This window comes from Trachypithecus francoisi, unplaced genomic scaffold (genome assembly GCF_009764315.1).
Source record: "Trachypithecus francoisi isolate TF-2019V2 unplaced genomic scaffold, Tfra_2.0 Lachesis_group0, whole genome shotgun sequence".
In the NCBI taxonomy this organism is placed as follows: domain Eukaryota; kingdom Metazoa; phylum Chordata; class Mammalia; order Primates; family Cercopithecidae; genus Trachypithecus; species Trachypithecus francoisi.
The window spans coordinates 177,348,032-177,367,081 of NW_022681453.1; the positions used below are offsets into that span (position 1 = coordinate 177,348,032).

The 19,050-nt window shown below is 38.4% G+C and overlaps 1 protein-coding gene across 2 annotated transcripts in view; it reads left to right on the top strand.

The window, feature by feature from the left end:
• LOC117084281 (transcriptional activator ptaB-like) overlaps positions 1-11,038 on the top strand; it is a 186,439-nt gene extending 175,401 nt beyond the window's left edge. For both annotated transcript variants that reach the window (XR_004437383.1, XR_004437382.1), the window contains exons 3-5: positions 9,436-9,646; positions 9,787-9,919; positions 10,028-11,038. The gene's annotated coding sequence lies outside the window, so the exon portion shown is untranslated. The remainder of the gene's footprint in view (positions 1-9,435; positions 9,647-9,786; positions 9,920-10,027) is intronic.
• The last annotated feature ends 8,012 nt before the right edge of the window (positions 11,039-19,050 follow it).

The window sequence follows — 19,050 nt, forward strand, 5'->3', positions numbered from 1 at the left end:
GAACATCACACTAGGCATTGTGGAAAGTTATAGAAGGGGGTGATGCACTCCTGGCCTTTGAGCATCTTATCGACTTACAGGAAAGACAGAACCAGCACACAACAAAATATATAAAAACTTAAATGTCAGCTGGATATATATATATATATAGTTATTTGTAAATTCAATTGACATAGCCTGGAAATACATATTTATGTATACATATATCTATATGTACATAAAGTTAAGGCATTTCTGAAATGACTGAAGTGACTAGAATTAGAAAAAGGTAGTTTTCTATTGGCTTAGTTTTAGTCCCCCCGAAGTGACCCTGAGACAAGGACTTGAGAGCAAGTAGTTTATCTGAGAGGTATAGCAAATGCCAGTAAGAAAAGAGGGAAAGAATGACAGGAAAAGTAAGGCAGACCACAAAGGGTATGATATTGAGCCAGCTGTGACTATGCACAGCTAGAGCCAAAGCCTATGGAAAAATTCTGGGAAATGATTTAGAGCATTTACTCTGGACTCCTATCAGTAACTGGTTGAGGACTCCTCTCAGAGTGAGTTAATACCCAGATATGCATAGCTCACCATACCCAGACAGAATAGTTTCTCGAGAAACAAAACAAAACAAACCTCGTGCAAAAAGATGCAGTTAATGGCAGTTTCAAGGCTGGTCTTGGTAAGACCTGAGGGATACAGTAAGGGACCAACATTCTCTGCTACATTCACAGATATTAGTGAGAAAAATGGTTTGGAAAGGAGAAAGGGATTTTGAACATTTAAGAAGCCAGTGTCTCTAAGGACCCAAAAGTAATGACAGATGACATTCAAGCCAGTACAATAGGCTTCCTTATGCAAGTTCCTCAAAGGAGTATGCCTCAAGTGGCATAGGGAAAACGGTCTGGGTGACCAGTTGAACCAGACTGAAAATGAGGAGCAACTTAGGGTACAAGGATTCAGATTGTGATGGCTGCCCTAAGTTAGGATTCCCTGTGATCCACTAGACATGTCTCAGTTGCAAACCATATTGGGAATAGTGGGTAGGTTAGCCACACTGTGGATTATGAAGCAGTTACTTTATCTGTGCCATGAAATCCTGAGAGATCACAGGAAACATTTCAGAAGAATGAGAGCTGAGTGCTATTGGAGATGCAATGGGGCAACATGTCCTTCCTTCAACTCACCGAGGTCAAAGAGATGGGCAGTGGCCAACAAGCATTGGAGATTTTACACTAGGTCTCCTGCATTTTTAAAGGGTAAGACCGACAGCACTGGGACAGTGGGCGTGGGACTCATCATGATTAGTAGTATGTCTAAAGTCGATCTGATATAATATAGTCTTCTCTTGAATTGCATTATATGTATAGATCTTCTCTAAGGAGCTGGTAGATAGGAAGTTAAGACTGACAAAGGCAGAAACACTGCAGAGGGCTCTTGTTCATCTGACACTGGTTAGTTTTTGACATATTGCTACAGAAGACCTGTAGCCTAGGCTTTAGCAAATGCCTCCTACAAGGACTCCTGTGTGTTGATCTTTGTTAATGGAAATGTCTATGTGTTTTATGTAACTTTTAGCTGCCCTGGCAGATGTGCCCAGGAATGAGCTCTCTGAGAATGCATCTCAGGGTTAATTATTCTTTAATATATAAAGTCATACTGATATGGTTTCGATGTGTCCCCACCCAAATTTCATCTTGAATTGTAGTTCCCATAATCCCCAAGTGTTTTGAGAAGGACCTAGTGGGAAGTAATTGAATCTTGGGGGCAGTTACCCCCTTGCTGTTCTATTGATAATGAGTGAGTTCTCATGAGATCTGATGGTTTTATAAGGGGCTTTTCCCCACTTTGCTTGGCATTTCTGACTCCTGCTGCCATGTGAAAAAAAGTGTGTTTGCTTCCTCTTCTGGCATCATTTTGAGTTTCCTGAAGCCTCCCCAACCATGTGTAACTGTGAGTCAACTGAACTCCTTTCCTTCATAAATTACCCAGTTTTGGATATATCTTCATAGCAACGTGAGAACAGTCTAATACAGTAAATTGGTACAACAGAGAGTAGGTGTTGCTATAAAGCTACCCAAAAAATGTGGAATAAACTTTGGAAATGGGTTATAGGCAGAGGTTGGAACAGTTTGGAGGACTCAGAGGAAGACAGGAATATGTGGAAAAGTTTGGAACTTCCTAGAGACTGGTTGAATGCCTTTGACTAAAATGCTGATAATGATATGGACAATGAAGTCTAGGCTGAATTGGTCTCAGATGGAGATAAAGAACGTCTTGGGAACTGGAGCAAAGGTTACTCTTGGTATGCTTTACAAAGAGACTGGTGGCATTTTATCCCTGCCCTAGAGATCTGTGGAACTTTGAACTTAAGAGAGATGATCTGAAATCGGAATGTATATTTAAAGGAAACAGAGCATAAAAGTTTGAAAAATTTGCAGCATGATAATGCAATAGAAAACATCTGTTTTCTTGAGAGAAAGTCAAGCTGACTGTAGAAACTTGCACAAGTTATGAGGAACCAAATGTTAATCGCCAAGACAATAGGAAAAATGTCTCCAGGGCATGTCAGAGATCTTTATGGCAGCCCCTCCCATCACAGGCCCAAAGGCTATTGAAGAATAGGAGCCTACATGAAATGATCTCTAAAATAAGTAAACTTTCACTATCCAATATGGTAGTACAAGTTTACTGTACCTGCACACGTGGCTATTTAAGCTCAAATTAATTAAGATTAAGTATAATTTAAAATTTAGTATCTTAATCATAGTAGGTTCATTTCAGGAACTCAAAGCTGCCAGTGGCTAATGACTTCTATATTAGACAGCACAGAACATTTCTATCATGGCATGAAACTCTGCAATAGAACTATAGTGAATGAGCAAAGCATAACTCAAAAATCTCATTCCCAACACATAAACAAGTCTACAAAATAACCGGCTAGCATCATGATGACAGGATCAAGTCCACATATAACAATACTACTAACCTTAAATGTAAATGAGCAAAATGCTCCAGTTAAAAGACACACAATGGCAATTTAAATAAAGAACCAAGACCCATCAGTATGCTGTCTTCAAGAGACCCATCTCACATGCAATTACACACATAGGCTCAAAATAAAGGGATGCAGGAAAATTTACAAAGCAAATGGAAAACAGAAAAAAGTAAGGACTGCAATCCTAATTTCTGGCAAAATAGACTTTAAACTATCAAAGATCAAAAAAGACAAGGGCATTACATAATGGTAAAGGGTTCAATTCAACAAGAAGAGCTAACTGTCCTAAATATATATGCACCCAACACAGGAGCACTCAGATTCACAAAGTAAGTTCTTAGAGACCTTCAAAGAGATTTAGACTCCCACACAGTAGTGGGAGACTTTAACACCCCACTGAAAGTATTAGACAGATCACAGAGACAGAAAATTAACAAAGATATTCAGGACCTGAACTCAGCTCTGCATTAAGTGGACCTGATAAATATCTACAGAACTCTTCACCTCAATACAACAGAATATACATTCTTCTCATCCCTGCATGACACTTACTCTAAAATTGACCACCTAATCGGAAATAAAACTCTCCTCAGCAAATGTAAAAGAACCAAAATCATAACAAACCATCTCTCAGACCACAGTGCAATCAAATTATAACTGAAGATTAATTAATTCACTCAAAACCACACAACTATGTGGAAATTGAACAACCTGCTCCTAAATGACTCCTGGGTAAATAATGAAATTAAGGCAGAAATAAAGAAGTTCTTTGAAACTACTGAAAACAAAGATACAATGTACCAGAATCTCTGGATGCAGACAAGGCAGTGTTAAGAGGAAAACTTATAGCTCTAAATGCCCACATCCAAAAGCTAGAAAGATCTCAAGTTAACAACCTAAAACCACTTAAAACAACTAGAGAACCAAGAGCAACCAAACCACAAAGCTAGAAAAAGACAAGAAATAACCAAGATCAGAGCTGAACTGAAGGATATAGAGACATGAAAAACCCTTCAAAGAATCAATGAATCCAGGAGCTGGGTTTTGGAAAAAAAAAAATTGATAAAATAGACCCCTAGCTAGACTAATGAAGAAAAGAAAGAAGAATAAAATAAACACAATCAGAAATGATAAGGGTGATCTCTCCACTGACCGCACAGAAATACAAACAATCATCAAAAAATACTGTAAACATCTCTATGCACATAAACTAGAAAATCTAGAGGAAATGGATAAATTCCTGGACATATACATCCTCTCAAGGCTGAACCAGGAAGAAATTGAATCCCTGAATAGACCAATAATGAGTTCTGAAAATTGAGGCAGTAATAAATAGCCTACCAACTGAAAAAAGCCCAGGACCAGATGGATTCACAGCTGAATTCTGCCAGAGGTACAAAGAAGAGCTGATACCATTCCTATAGAAACTATTCCAAAAAACTGAAAAGGAGGGACTCCTCTCTAACTCATTCTATGAGGCCAGCATCATCCTGATACCAAAACTGGCCAGAAATACAACAAAAAAAAATAGGAAACTTTAGGCCAATATCCTTAATGAATATCGATGTGAAAATTGTCAACAAAATACCGGCAAACTGAATCCAGCAGCACATCAAAAAGCTTATCCACCACAATCAAGTAGGCTTCATCCTCGGTTTGCAAGGTTAGTTCAACATAGGCAAATCAATAAATATGACTCATCACATAAACAGAGCTAAAGACAAAAAAATGCACAATTATCTGAATAGATGCATAAAAGGTCTTTGATAAAAATTAACATACCTTCATTTTAAAAACACTTAATAAACTAGATATTGAAGGAACATACCTCTAAATAATAAGAGCCATATATGACAAACCCACAGCCAATATCATACTGAATGGGCAAAAGCTGGAAGCATTCCCCGCACAAACCAGTACAAGACAAGGTTGCCGTATCTCACCACTCCTATTGGAGATGGTATTGGAAGCTCTGGCCAGGAGAATCAGGCAAGAGAAAGAAATGAAGCACATTCAAATAGGAAAAGAGGAAGCCAAACTACCTTTGTTTGCAGATGATATGATCCTATATCTGGAAAACCCCATCTTCTCAGCCCAAGAACTTCTTAAGCTGATAAGCAGCTTTAGCAAACTCTGAGGATACAAAAGTCAATGTGCAAAAGTCACTAGCATTTCTATACACCAACAATAGACAAGCCAAGAGACAAATCACAAGTGAACTTCCATTTACAACTGCCACAAAAAGAATAAAATTCCTAGGAATACAGTTAACAAGGGAAGTGAAGGACCTCTTCAAGGAGAACTATAAACCACTGCTCAAAGAAATCAGACAGGAGAGAACAAATGGAAAATCATTAATTCCATGTTCATGAATAGGAAGAATTAATATTATGAAAATGGCCATATTGCCCAAAGCACTTTATAGATTCAATGCTGTTCCCATTAAACTACCATTGACATTCTTCACAAAATTAGGAAAAATCTCTTTTGAAATGCATATAGAACCAAAAAGAGCCTAAATAGTCAAGGCAATTCTAAGCAAAAAGAACAAAGCTGAAGGCATCACACTACCTGACTTCAAACTATATTACAGGGCTACAGTAACTAAAACAGCGTAGTAATGGTACAAGAACAGACACATAGACCAATGGAACATAATAGAGAACCCAGAAATAAGACTACATACCCACAACCATCTGACCTTAGACAAACCTGACAAAAAACAAGCAACAGGGAAAGGATTTCCTCTTCAATAAACAGTGGTGGGAGAACTGGCTAGCCATATGCAGAAAATTGAAATGGACCCTTTCCTTACACCATATACAAAAATCAACTCAAGATGAATTAAAGAGTTAAATGTAAAACCCACAACTATAAAAACCCTAGATGAAAACCTAGGCAATACAATTCAGGTCATAGGCACAGGCAAAGATTTCATGATGAAGACATCAAAAGCAATTACAACAAAAGCAAAAATTGACAAAGGGGATCTAATTAAACTAAAGAGCTTCTGCACAGCAAAAGAAACCATCAATAAATTAAACAGACGACTTACAGAATGGGAGAAAATTTTGCAACATATCCATCTGATAAACATCTAATATCCAGCATGTATAAGGAACTTAAACAAATTTACAAGAAGATAACAACCTCGTTAAAAGTGGGCAAAGGACATGAACAGACACTTCTCAAAAAAAGACATACAAGTGGCCAACTAACATATGAAAAACAAGCTCAATATCACTGATCATTAGAGAAATGCAAATCAAAACCGCAATGAGATGCCATCTCACACCAGTCAGAATGGCTGCTATTATTAGATTGGTGCAAAAGTAATTGCAGCTTTTGTCATCAAAATTAGTGGCAAAAACCACAATTACTTTTGCACCAACTTATAAAAAGTCAAAAAACAACACATGCTGGCGATGTTGTGGAGAAAAAGGAAATGCTTTTACACTGTTGGTGGGAGTGTAAATTAGTTCAATAATTATAGAAGACAGTGGGGCAATTCCTGAAAGACCTAGATGCAGAAATATCTTTCAACCCAATAATCCCATTACTGAGTATATACCCAAAGTAATATAAATTGTTGTATTATAAAGATACATGTGCATGTATAGTCATTGCTGCACTATTCACAATAGCACACACGGAATCAACCTAAATGCCCATCAGTAATAGACTAGATTAAGAAAATGTTGTACATATACACCATGGAATACTATGCAGCCATAAAAAGGAACAAGATCATGTCCTTCATGGGAGCATGGATGGATTTGGAAGCTGTTATCCTCAGCAAACTAACATAGGAACAGAAAATCAAATACCCTGTGTTTTCACTTATAGGTGGGAGCTGAAGGATGACAACACATGGACACATGGGAACAGGAAACACGCAATGGGGCCTGTTGGAGAGTAGAGGGTGGGAGGAGGGAGAATATCAGGAAGAATAGCTAACAGATGCTGGGCTTAATACCTTGGTGATGGGATGATCTGTGCAGCAAACCACAGTAGCACACTTTTACTATGTAACAAACCTGTACATCCTGCATACGTATCCCTGAACTTAAAATAAAAGTTAGAAAAACAACTTACTCTCTAAACCTAGCTCTGCACTTTATTAGTTGTGCATCCATAGGGAGATTACTTAACATGCCTGTGCCTCTGTTGCTCTATCTGTGAAACAGGGGTAGTCAAGGTAGCACATCACAGGGTTCAGGTGAGAATTAAATGCAACATTATTTATAAAGTTATTAATGCATTATCTGGCACACTGTGAATTCTCAATACATGTTACCTAAAATGGGGGAGGGTCTCTGTCTTAGTCTTTTTGTGTTGCTATAAAGGAATACCCGAGAATGGTTAATTTATGAAGAAAAAAAACGTTTATTTAGATCACAGTTCTCATGGCTGGAAGATTAAAGATTGGACATCTTCATCTGGTAAGGGCCTCAGGCTGCTTTCACTCACAGTGGAAGGCAAAGGGGAGCCATATGTGCAGAGATCACATAGTGAGAGAGGAAGCAAGAGAGAGGGAAAGGTGCCAGGCCCTTTTAAACAACCAGCTCTTTCAGGAACTAGTAGAGTTAGAACTCAGCCCAAAAGAGGGCAGTCATCTACTCATGAAGGATCCTTTCTCATGACCCACACACCTCACACCAGGTCCCACCTCCAACACTGGGGATCACATTTCAACATGAGGTTGGAGGGTACAAATATCCAAATCACTGCAGTCTCAGCTCCAACATTATGTGTGTTTCTAAATGCTGTGCCGTATCTGTTTTCTCCCTGATGTTGATAATTTATATTTGGAGTACCCCATGGAGGCAGGGAATCCTACATTAACTCACAGGGCCGTTTTATTTAACATACATTTATACAACTCATACCATGTACCAGAGTTTAATGTAAGCACTGAACGCATATTTAGTTCATCTTCCACACAAGGCTATGTGGTAGGTATTCTACAGAAAAGCCTCCACATTACTAAACCTGCCTCGTTTTGTGACTTATCTTGGTAAGTCCTGTGGGAGTGGGGAGGGGAGAATAAAGATGAAACAGTAAGATTTTGCCCTTAAGGCACAGAGGAGACAAACAAATAATTGTAGAGGGTGTATTGTCTCAGGCTAGATATTTTGCATGTATTATTTAATTTTAAGCAACAACCCTGTGAGATAGGTGATATTCCCATTATATAGATGTGGAAATAAACTAAAGAGGTTTTGTAACTAGCTCAGCATTGTACAGCTAGTTCATTGTGAGAAATGGGACTCTAACCTGGGCCTAATTCCAAATCCCATACATTTTTCACTGCATCTTGATGTCTGTTAATAGGAAAGATAATATGCATGTATAAATATAAGGTATAAATAAAATAAGATAGATAAATTGTCCTAGGAGTTAAGGGGAGTAAAGGATTACTCCTAGCCAAGAGGGTCATGAGAACCTTCATTGAAGAGGGAGCATTTGAAATAGCACCTAAAAGTGAGTAGGATGTGGGCTGGTGGGATTGGGGGAAGGAGATTCCAGGTAAAGGGAAGAGCACAAGCAAAGGCTCTGATAGGATCAGGATAACAGGGCTGGTGGGATTGGGGGAAGGAGATTCCAGGTAGAGGGAAGAGCACAAGCAAAGGCTCTGATAGGATCAGGATAACATGTGGAGTTGGTAGTGATGGACCAAGGAGGGGGACCTGCCTGGGTGGGATGCAGTATCTTTCACCAACATTGTTGAGAATTGCCAGAGCATGGTCATAACAAAGAGCAGTCTGACTCTTAGTTTTATTATTGCCTTTACATTCCACACATAATGTGCCTGCTTTATTATGTGTATCTGGGACAGACCCCTCCTATCAACCTCTATCCTTTGGTATGCCTGTGGGTTTGTTGGAATAAGTTTCTCTTGAATTCTGTTCTCTATATGTCTTCCTTGGTAGCACTCCAATTTCTATGATTTCTAGCCTGTGTTATTCCCAGCCTGTGTTATTTCTGGCTTGCGTTCTTCACTATGTGAGTTTTACCCTATGTTCCAGGAAGACAGGTTCTTTTAGGGTCAAAGAGGTAGCCGTAGGCTTTCTATAGGTTTTGGAAAAGAAGGGTCACACGTGGAGTCAGGTGTCTGTCATATTCCAGGTCTGGAGTTCTTCTGTCTCAGGCAGGAAGCCTGGCTGAAATGAAAACTTTCTTCAGGATCTGAGTGATACCCTAAAGTCTACAAGCAATGCTAGATTGAACTAAATGACATGGGCCATGGCACTGGAAGAATCTTCTTAGAACTCTTGTCATGTGGTGGGAAGTTAAGAGTGGGCTGTCTTGAACATTGAAACCGTTAAAGGGAAGACCATGGGTTGATACCCTCCCTACCCTCATCCCCTGGCCTTTCCTTGACTGCCACCCTGGGGCAAAGGAAGAAGGAGGATCTCCTGCTAATTTTCAACTGCGTTTTGCTCTCTGTTATGTAGTATTTCAGTGACATCATCCACTCAGGAGAGTTGGGGCGAGGCTGGCTGAGGTTCTCAAGGAGCTGAGTTTTGAGTTCACTTGCTCGTGTAGCAGTGGAATGATGCCTCCTGACCTTTCAGACCTTTGAGACCTCTGGGCTGTCTTAGAAATCACTTCAAGCCTCCAGTCCAGGATACGACTGCCTAGGGGAATTCCAGGGAAAGGTGGCAGGTAGAGTATCCTTTCTGAGTTTTATTCTCTCGTCCTCCTTTCCCTTCTTTCTATGTGTCTGTGTTGCTCTGTTGTGTCCCCTCCTCGAGATTCCAAAGAACGTTGATGCCAAGGTATTTATTTTATGTTCTTGTCAACAGAGATGCCATGGTCTACAAGGTGATGAATACCACTATGAGCTCACTACAAGATCTCAAAGATTTCAAGCCAGTGGCTGTTCCAAAGCATGAAGCCGCCCTTCCGGAGCAGCGGCGGGAGGCAGGCAGGGAGGAGGTAAGGAATCATCCTTTCTTCCCTCTGCCCCTTGACTCCATCAGCCTTTAGCTGTCAGATTGTTTGGACTCATGCCTGATGGGCTTTTTCCCATGTGTTCTTCCACAGGCCCTGAGTTTTGACCAGATGATGGACCGTCTCCTTAGGTGTCCAGGGAGCTGCTGAAACATAGTAAGGAAGATGCTGCTGATCCAAAGGATAAAAACACAGAAACTGAAACCAAGAAGCACCTAAAGTGGACTCACACCCAGCATCCCTGCAGACTCATGTTCTCTCAGCTATAGTTCTGCATTGAACTGTTTTTCCTTTGCTATCACCTGCCTAACACACAGTCCTGGATGCTTTTGACTGGTTGGATTTCTTTTTTTTTTTTTTTCCCTGCCTTTTCATTTTCTTTCCTTTTTTTCCTGCCTTTTCTTTTTCTTTCCTTGACCCTGGGAATTACAAACAAGAAATTGCTTTAAAAAGTATTATTCGGTGCTGAAAATAGCCTTGTTTATGAACAAGTTTTATCCCTAGGGATTTCCTGAAATGCAATCTCAGGTTACCTTGTAAATGGGGCTGTGCCATTTGATTTGTATAGTACTGATCTGTAAGTTAAAATACATTTCCTTTCTTTTGTTTCATTCTTTTTTAAAAAATTTGGATCCAGGTAATGGCCTGAGTCATATTTGCTTAGCTACTGAAGTGATCTCAATGTGTTATCACTTAGAGTTGAAACATAATCAAACATACGTTATACCTGGGGCTCGTGCACACTCTTTGATACATATGTCACATTACAAAGAAACACAAACCTTGTAGGTTGAAATTTAATTCCTGTTTGATCCTGCAGCTAGAATGCTAAAGAAATTGTAAATATCAAAATTGGCTTCAAATACCCTGAATATAAGCTAGTCAACAGTAAGTGGATGGTTCCAGAATACCGTTTTCTAAGAAGCAGGAATTAGAGATCAACTGACCTCATCCATAATGTTGCTCAGGTCTGTCTGTGGATCTGTCCATTTTGGAGTAAAAAACAAGGCATGCTTCTGTGATTGTGTTTATGAAAACTGTAGTATTTCAGATTTATGTTTTGTAATTGTGCTTGCCTTGCAATAAAACACCTTCAGTTGACTCGCAATAAGGTCTCTGTCAATTTCCTGCAAAACTGTGTCCTTATTGGCTTTCTAAAAAAGTTCAGTGTAGACCTATCAGTGGTGACCTGCTAGACATTTCAGCTGGATCTAGCATTGTTGCTCTTTCAGAAATAGCACTAGAGCTGTCCATTGTCTACACATGAGGTCAGAGTTGTACAGTCAGATTCTCATTTCTTCGTATTAGCATCAACTACAGAAATCTATAGTCACAGCCTAACCCTGTTACATATATGTGCTGCCATATGCCATTGTGTTCCAACTCTGGAGTCCCTACTTATTTCTGAGACTCTAGGATAAGCCAAAAACCCTGTGGACCTCAGTGTCCTCATATACAAAATGGGGATAATGATACTTCCTATGATTGTGGTGATAAGTGCCTGTAAAAGGACATCACATGGATGATACTTTGCACATTGTAAATTCATTGGAATGTGGCAATATTCAATAAATGTTGGTTATTTTATTTGTTAATAAAGGATTGAATGAATTTCTAAATCTCTTACGGTTGACCTTTAGTTGAGAACACTGAGTAACTTCTGAATAGTTTCTTAGTCCTCTTTACTTAAAGCTCTTGGAAAAAAACATGAAGATTCATGAGACAGAAGTCCGGAGTGGAGAATCTGCTGCTGCCTTCCTTGGCCACATAACCAAATACCTTGGTTCCTTAATTCCTCCTTCTGAAAAATAGTGCAGATGTTTTACCTCCTTTGCAGAGATGACAGTATCCTGTTCTCAGAAAATGATATACTGTACACATAACTGTATGAGACATCACCTTTTCCACTTGTTTGCAACATCAAGCCCATGTCATCCAAGGGGAGGTGAGTATCCCTCTAAATACTGACAAGAAGAGCTCATTAACTAAGGAGAATAATTCAGACCATCAAGAAACAAATCAAACTGGATCTGTCACTTTAGTGGAAAGCACTTTTGAGAAAACCCTGGTATTCTCTACCACCACACCTGGGATTTCAGGGTGATCAAAATGTGCTGCAAAGACAAGAGCTAAGATACTTCATTTTGGGCTGGGTGGCAAATGGAACAGTTGTTCCCTGATTGCCATGGTACAGATTATTGTCCCACAGACATTATCCCTGGATTTCAAGACATGCATAGTAGAAAGAACATTTTCTACTTTCTCCCTGAAGTCATTACAATGACAATAATAATTGCAATAGCAATTTAACAGTTATTAAACACTTACTATAGGCTGGGAAGTAGGCAAAACATTACAACCACTGGCTCATTTAATCATCATAGTGATTATATGAGTAGGTACTCTCATTACCCCCATTGCCTACATGAGAAACTGAGGCATGAAGTGGTTAGGTAACTGAGCCAGACCACCGAGTTGGTGAGGGGCAGAGCTGGATGAATCAGTCAGGTTGTCCTGACTCCAGAGCTTGGGCTCTTCACTGCCATGCTCAGCTGCTTCCTCACCTCGGCTTCAGTCCCTGTCTGATTGCTTACTGGCTTGTGACTTTAAACCTCACCTTTGGAACTTCATTGTCCTTATTTGTAATTTCGGTCTATTCTCATTCTCTCTAGCTTGCTTCCCACAATTATTGCCTATGCTCTTGGAAAAATATGTTCTACCTAACATGAAAAGTAAATATTTTTTAAATAATGTTTTTTACATTAAACTCACTTCTAAATGGGGTCCAGGTTAAGTCTACCTTATGCTGAATTCTACTTTCTACTTAGCAGTTTGAGGTTTCAGCATATCATATCCAGAGAAAGTCCTAATGGCTGTGAATGTTGAGCCCAAAAGCTATATAATGGGTGACTGAGAGAGTACCAAACTAAAAGAGAAACAATATTAGATTCTTGAGCAAAACAATGCTGACTCTAACCTTAGTTCCCAAAGTCTTGATCAAAGGATGTCACTTATGTCAGACTGAAATAACCTCTTTCCAGTTCCCTCCAACAGCTTATCCAGAGGGTGGTGAGATGGTGTATCTGTTTGAATGACCACTGGAATTGAGAGCAGGTTACATATTTCCAAGCAAGTTGTAGCAGCAACAATTGGCATCCTGTCCAAATTTTTTAGGGCTTCCTTTAACTGGGGCACCTTTGTACATCACATGCCAGGGCATGTATTGCCTGTCCCACCTGAGACTAGCCCTCAACCAATGACTGAAGACAGTTGGGGTGTAAATACCCCAGCCCCCTCGCCCCTTGGTGGACTGAAGGAGGCATATTCTACACTGGCTCTGAGTTCTTCTATGAGGTGATGCTCTAGTTGCCCATGGTGTTAACTAGTTGCTAACTTACTTTTGTTGGCCACCTTTCGTGCTCTATCTCACACTGTTCTCAACTCTTAACCATTGCTGCCTAGAATCACTCCCCCAAAAAGTAATTTGCACAAAACTTCCTATCTTAGAGTCTGCTTCTGGGAGAACCTCAAGCAAATTCAAAGTTCTGGTGCTGGTCAATTATAGATATAATAATGCACCAGAGGAAATACAACACTATCATTCAAGACTAAATAGTCTGTTTATTTGTCCTTCTACTGATATTTTGCTAATATCAAAGGGGTTAAGAACAGGAAGAGGGGCCTTATAAACTTGAGACTCAGTTGCCAGAGAACAATTTCCTTCTTGCTAAATAGGCACCTTCAGAAGTTATGAGATGCTTTGGGCCGGGCGTGGTGGCTCAAGCCTGTAATCCTAGCACTTTGGGAGGCTGAGGCGTGCGGATCACGAGGTCAGGAGATTGAGACCATCCTGGCTAACACGGTGAAACCCCGTCTCTACTAAAAATACAAAAAATTAACCAGGCATGGTTGTGGGCACCTGTAGTCCCAGCTACTCGGGAGGCTGAGGCAGGAGAATGGGATGAACCTGGGAGGTGGAGCTTGCAGTGAGCCGAGATCGTGCCACTGCACTCCAGCCTGGGTGACAGAGCGAGATTCCATCTCAAAAAAAAAAAAAAAAGTTATGAGATACTTTTTCTTTAAATGAAAAACTCAACTAACCTGATATTAATACCAGGCAAGAATCACCTGATGGCAAATCAAATTACAATTCATAGGCTAGAACAAGTAATTAAATATAAGGGGGTAATGGGAAAAGGAGAGAGTCACAATCCCAAAGCCCGTCTCTCACCTCTCAAGGACTCCTATTTGCCTTTGAATCACTTCTGCTTCAATTAACATTGATTGAGCTTGCCTAGAGTGCCTGGCTCTTGTCAAATCCTATTACAGGAGACTCCAAGGTGCTATCTGTCCCAAACCTTTGTTATACTGGGACGTTTTTGTGGGAATATTGAATATTGTGTGGAGTAGCTAACACATTGATCAGGGATGTAATACAAGAGGTTTGTTTTTTCTAGTATGGCAGTATTATAAATGGGATTTCATTTTGCCATTATTATGGCAAATATGCCATATTGGCATTATGGCAAATATGGCAAATATGCCATTATGGCATTATAATCAACTAGAACCAGTTCTCTAAGTTCAAGTTATGATGCTCTAAAAAGCATGTCAGACTGAACCACTACTGCTTTTAGAAATAAACATTGAAAATGTCAACCCTGTCAAGTGAAAAACTGTGACCGAATCTTTGTTATAGACATCACACACTGAATTTACTTGTTTTGTTGGAAGGAGACACACCAAGAAACATGCTTTCTCCATGGGATTCTCAGTAAAGGAGTCTCTGTTTATTTTATTGGAGATGTAAAAGGAATCAATAGTATTTATCAGTCTGCCTTAATTCTTTTCATCTCCCTCTTGCAAAAGTCTTGAAGGGTGGGGCTATATTTTATGTATCTTTGTTTTCAATATGTGACTGACAACAGAGCTTTCTTCATGTTAGATATCTACTCCATTTTTACTTGAAATAATTAAACTAGATAAGGGAAACTGTTTATTTTATAGATTTCCTATGGAATTTTAAGCCATTAGTAGTGTGTACCCAGCCTTATGCTTACTGGAGGAGCAAAGGAAAATCAAAATCCCATCCTTGGGTGCATGCTTAGATGTTGAGGGGCTAGATTCCTATAAGGAAAAAATTCAGAATAACATTGTTTCTAGGATGTTTTCATGACCAAGAACATTTTATGCAGGGAAACATTATTATAGGTACCTTTTTAATGCCTGCATTTTAATCTTACTAGTTTTTAGAAAAACATTTAAATGCTCTTGCTACTAATAAAACACATCTTATGAATGGAATCATCTTAGATATTTAAATGCTGATTACAAATTTAATTAGACAAATTCTCCTAAGTATTTTAATAAAATACTTACCAATTTCATTAAGTTTCACAGACTTTAAAAGCAGATGGCACCCACATGTGCATCCACAATCAAAATCACAGTCACAATGGGATTCAAAAATTTATTCCTACACTTAAGCTATTAAGTAGTATTTATACAATATTCACAAACTTGTTTTATACCTCCCTTTTTTTTATACTTATTATTTATATTTTCCTAGGTTTCAGTAATCTTGCTAGACTTGAAAGAAAAAGAAGGCAGTCTCAGCCCCATTCATTTTGCAGATTCTGGGTTATCAACCACATGATTTTTGGTTGATACATGGGATCTTACTGGATCCCTTCAAAGTTGATACAGCCGGTCGTAGGCCAGTGTTTTCTGGCTTAAGTTTTTTTCTGAGAGTTAAAGTTCAGTTCCTATGTCAATGGCTGTTGGAAGCCCTTGTCCTATACCAGAAACATGGAACCTCCTCTGAGGGTTCCCATGTCCATCGAATCTTCGTTCCAGGCAGTAAGGCTTTACTTCATGATGCTTTAGTTTCTCAATATTTTTGATAAAAGCATCTAGTGGTTTCATTATCCAAGAGATGAAGGGGTGAGTCTGGGCAGCAGATTCTCTTCTTGTGATCACTGCATCATATGTCAGTTTCCCAAGACACCACTGGAATTTTTCTCCTGACTGTTATGAATGACCATAGGAGCTGATAACTCATCTGGTCTAGCAAGATAAATCCCCAAGTTTTCTTGAGTTACTTGACTTAATATTCACTGTAGTTTTTTTTTCCTATTTCTTGAGAAAAATATAGATATTGAAACATATATCAAATAAAGAAACTGAACATCTATCTACACATATCAATTTTCTAACTTATTAAAAATATTTTAAAAATAAATATATCTTTCTTTTTGTTTTTCAGTGATCTCTTTGTACATCTTCTACTTTTTCATTATTAAGTACTTTTATGGACTGAAGTGAAGGCTTTTCACAGACATAAGTTATTCCAATAAACTATAGTGATTCTTGTTCAAAGTATTATACTGTGAGCACCCCCATAAGCTGTCTCCATTGTCTTTTCAGCATTACTTCTGAGATATTTTTGAAAGTTTCTTGCTTAAAAGCAATGAGATTTTCCATACCCATATTGTTTGTTCTTTATTGTTACCTAAGGTTTTAGTCCCTGAGAAGTTCTGACTCCTAATAATAAAGAATACCACTAGGATTGTGTATTAGCTTTATCCTCAGGAGTATGGTGATAGTCAAAATATTACTTCTTTTTGTCACTTTAATGGAAATGCTTGAGGAAAATATTCAGTCATGTCCCACATAATGATGTTTTATATATATGATGGTGGTCCCATAAAATTATAATTAGACTGAACAATTCCTATTGCCTAGTGATACTGTAGCCATCATAAGGTTTTAGCACAATGCATTACTCATGTGTTTGTGGTGATGCTGGTGCAAACTCATCTACTCCTCAAGAAGAGCCTGGGGCAGGTTCTTCAGAAGGTATTCCAGAAGAAGGCATTGTTATCATAGGAAATGACAGCTCCTTGCTTGTTATTGCCCCGAAGACCTTCCAGTGGGACAAGATGTGGAGCTGGAAGATGGTGGTATTGATAACCCTACCCTGTGTAGGACTAAACTACTCTGTGTGTGTGTGTCTTAATATTTTTTTTTAAAAAGTTGAAAAAGAAAAAATAATTTAACAATTGGAAACAGAAAAACTTTAAGAATAAGGATATAAAGAAAATATTTTTGTTCAGCTGTACAATAGGTTTTAAGCGAAGGGTTATTAAACAAGAGTAAAAAGTTAAAAAATTAAAACATTTATAAAGCAAATAGTTACAGTAAGCTAAAGTTCATTATGATTGAAGAACAAAAATGATTTGAAATAAGTTTAGTGTAGCCTAAGTGTACAGTGTTTATAAAATTCACAAGAGTGTGCAATAATATCCTAGACCCACATTCATTCACCACTCATTGACACCCAGAACAACTTCCAGTCCTTCAAGCTCTATTTATGGTAAGTGCCCTACACAAGTGTACTATGTTTGATCATTTGCACCTTATTTTTACTTTTCTATGTTTAGATACACAAATAACTTTCCATTACAATAACCAACAGTGTTTAGTACTATACAGTTCAGAGCTATACAATAACATGCTGTATATGTTTGCAGCCTAGGAGCACTGGTCTGTACCATGTAACCTAGATGTATATAGTAGGTTATACCACCTAGATTTGTATAATTATGCTCTATGGTAGCACAATGACAAATCGCCTAAGGACACATTTCTCAGAACACAGCCCTGTCATTAAAAGACACATGACTGTATTTTAAGATCAAAAGTTTTCATTAACATTTCTTAATATGAGTGTTAATTTTTTACATGTTCTAAGTATTTATCAAATATTAATTTTGAACATGTATTTTCCTATACTATGCACTCTTGGATCATTAAACTGGAATCACATTCTTTTCTCATTTATTAGCCTTATATGTTTTATTGATCACCATTTTGGAGTTCTTTTATTGACAAACATAAGACACCATCCAATTGGAGAAAGCCATGAGATACACCAGAAAGATCAGTTTTATCATCTGTAAATGGTATGAACTGATGAGATTTAGGATAGAGATTTTTATCTTATGGGTGATGAAATGCTCCTTGGAATTTTTATCAATGGTCTAAGGCAATGGGTCTCAAAGCACGATCACCAGGAGGGAGTGTTAAAAGACAATTGTTGTGCCTACCCCCAGAATTATTACCAAGTCAGAAATGGGGGCTGGAAAATTTGCATGTCTAACAAGTTCCCAGGTGAGACTGATGCTGCTAGCAGTGAGACCACACTCTGAGAACCAATGGTCTAACGAACATAAAATGAGGCTTGTTGGCTATGTGGAGATAGGCTTTGATGCCTTTAACTTTGAAGCCATTAATCAAGCTGAAGATTAAGTAAGAAAAAGAAAAAGCAACAATTTCTAAAAAGACAAGTCCTTGGGCTATAAAAATTGATATTATTTTGAATCTTGCATGTTCCATAATGTCTACCCTTTCCTCATAGTTTCCATTCTCTTCTGGCAACTGACTGCTTAGCAGCTATAGATCTCATGCAGAGACTGAAGTGCAGAGTGGTATAAAAACCTTAATAAAAACTGAACAGAATTCCATAATTCATGTAGAAAATTCCCTTCATGTAAATAAACACTAATGAAATTACTTCCAAAAAATTATTCGGAGGAAGGGAAAAATAATTCACACAATCAAAGGAATTTTATGCCTTTAAACCCAGATCCTAAATCTTAATTTTATTTTTTAAGTTTGAAATGTACATCTTGTCTCCGTTTACATGATACCTGTTACAGAAGGAAGTCTATCTTCCTAAATGTTTAAGCAAGTGCTAGGTGTGCTGTCACTTCAAGATGAATCATAAATAGCCATAATAAATGGATGTTGTGGGTGACATTAATAAGACATTTTCAATCCTGCAGGAAAAGTCATGCTGGAAGATAAATAGATGCATTTATTTATACTATTGTTAGGAACTTGAACTTTTAACCCACAGAGCAGGTGTTCAATCTATTTTGGAAACGTCTGAAAAAAACCTCGTTTTCTTGTTCCTCTGTCTGACCCCAGAAGGTAGATGTTCCTAAATGTTCTGCCTTTTGTCTTTGTCTCTTGATCTCTTTATTTTTCTCCTAGTGAACTATTCTACAGTTTTAATCATTATTTATATAGAGATTGATTCCACAATCCAACCT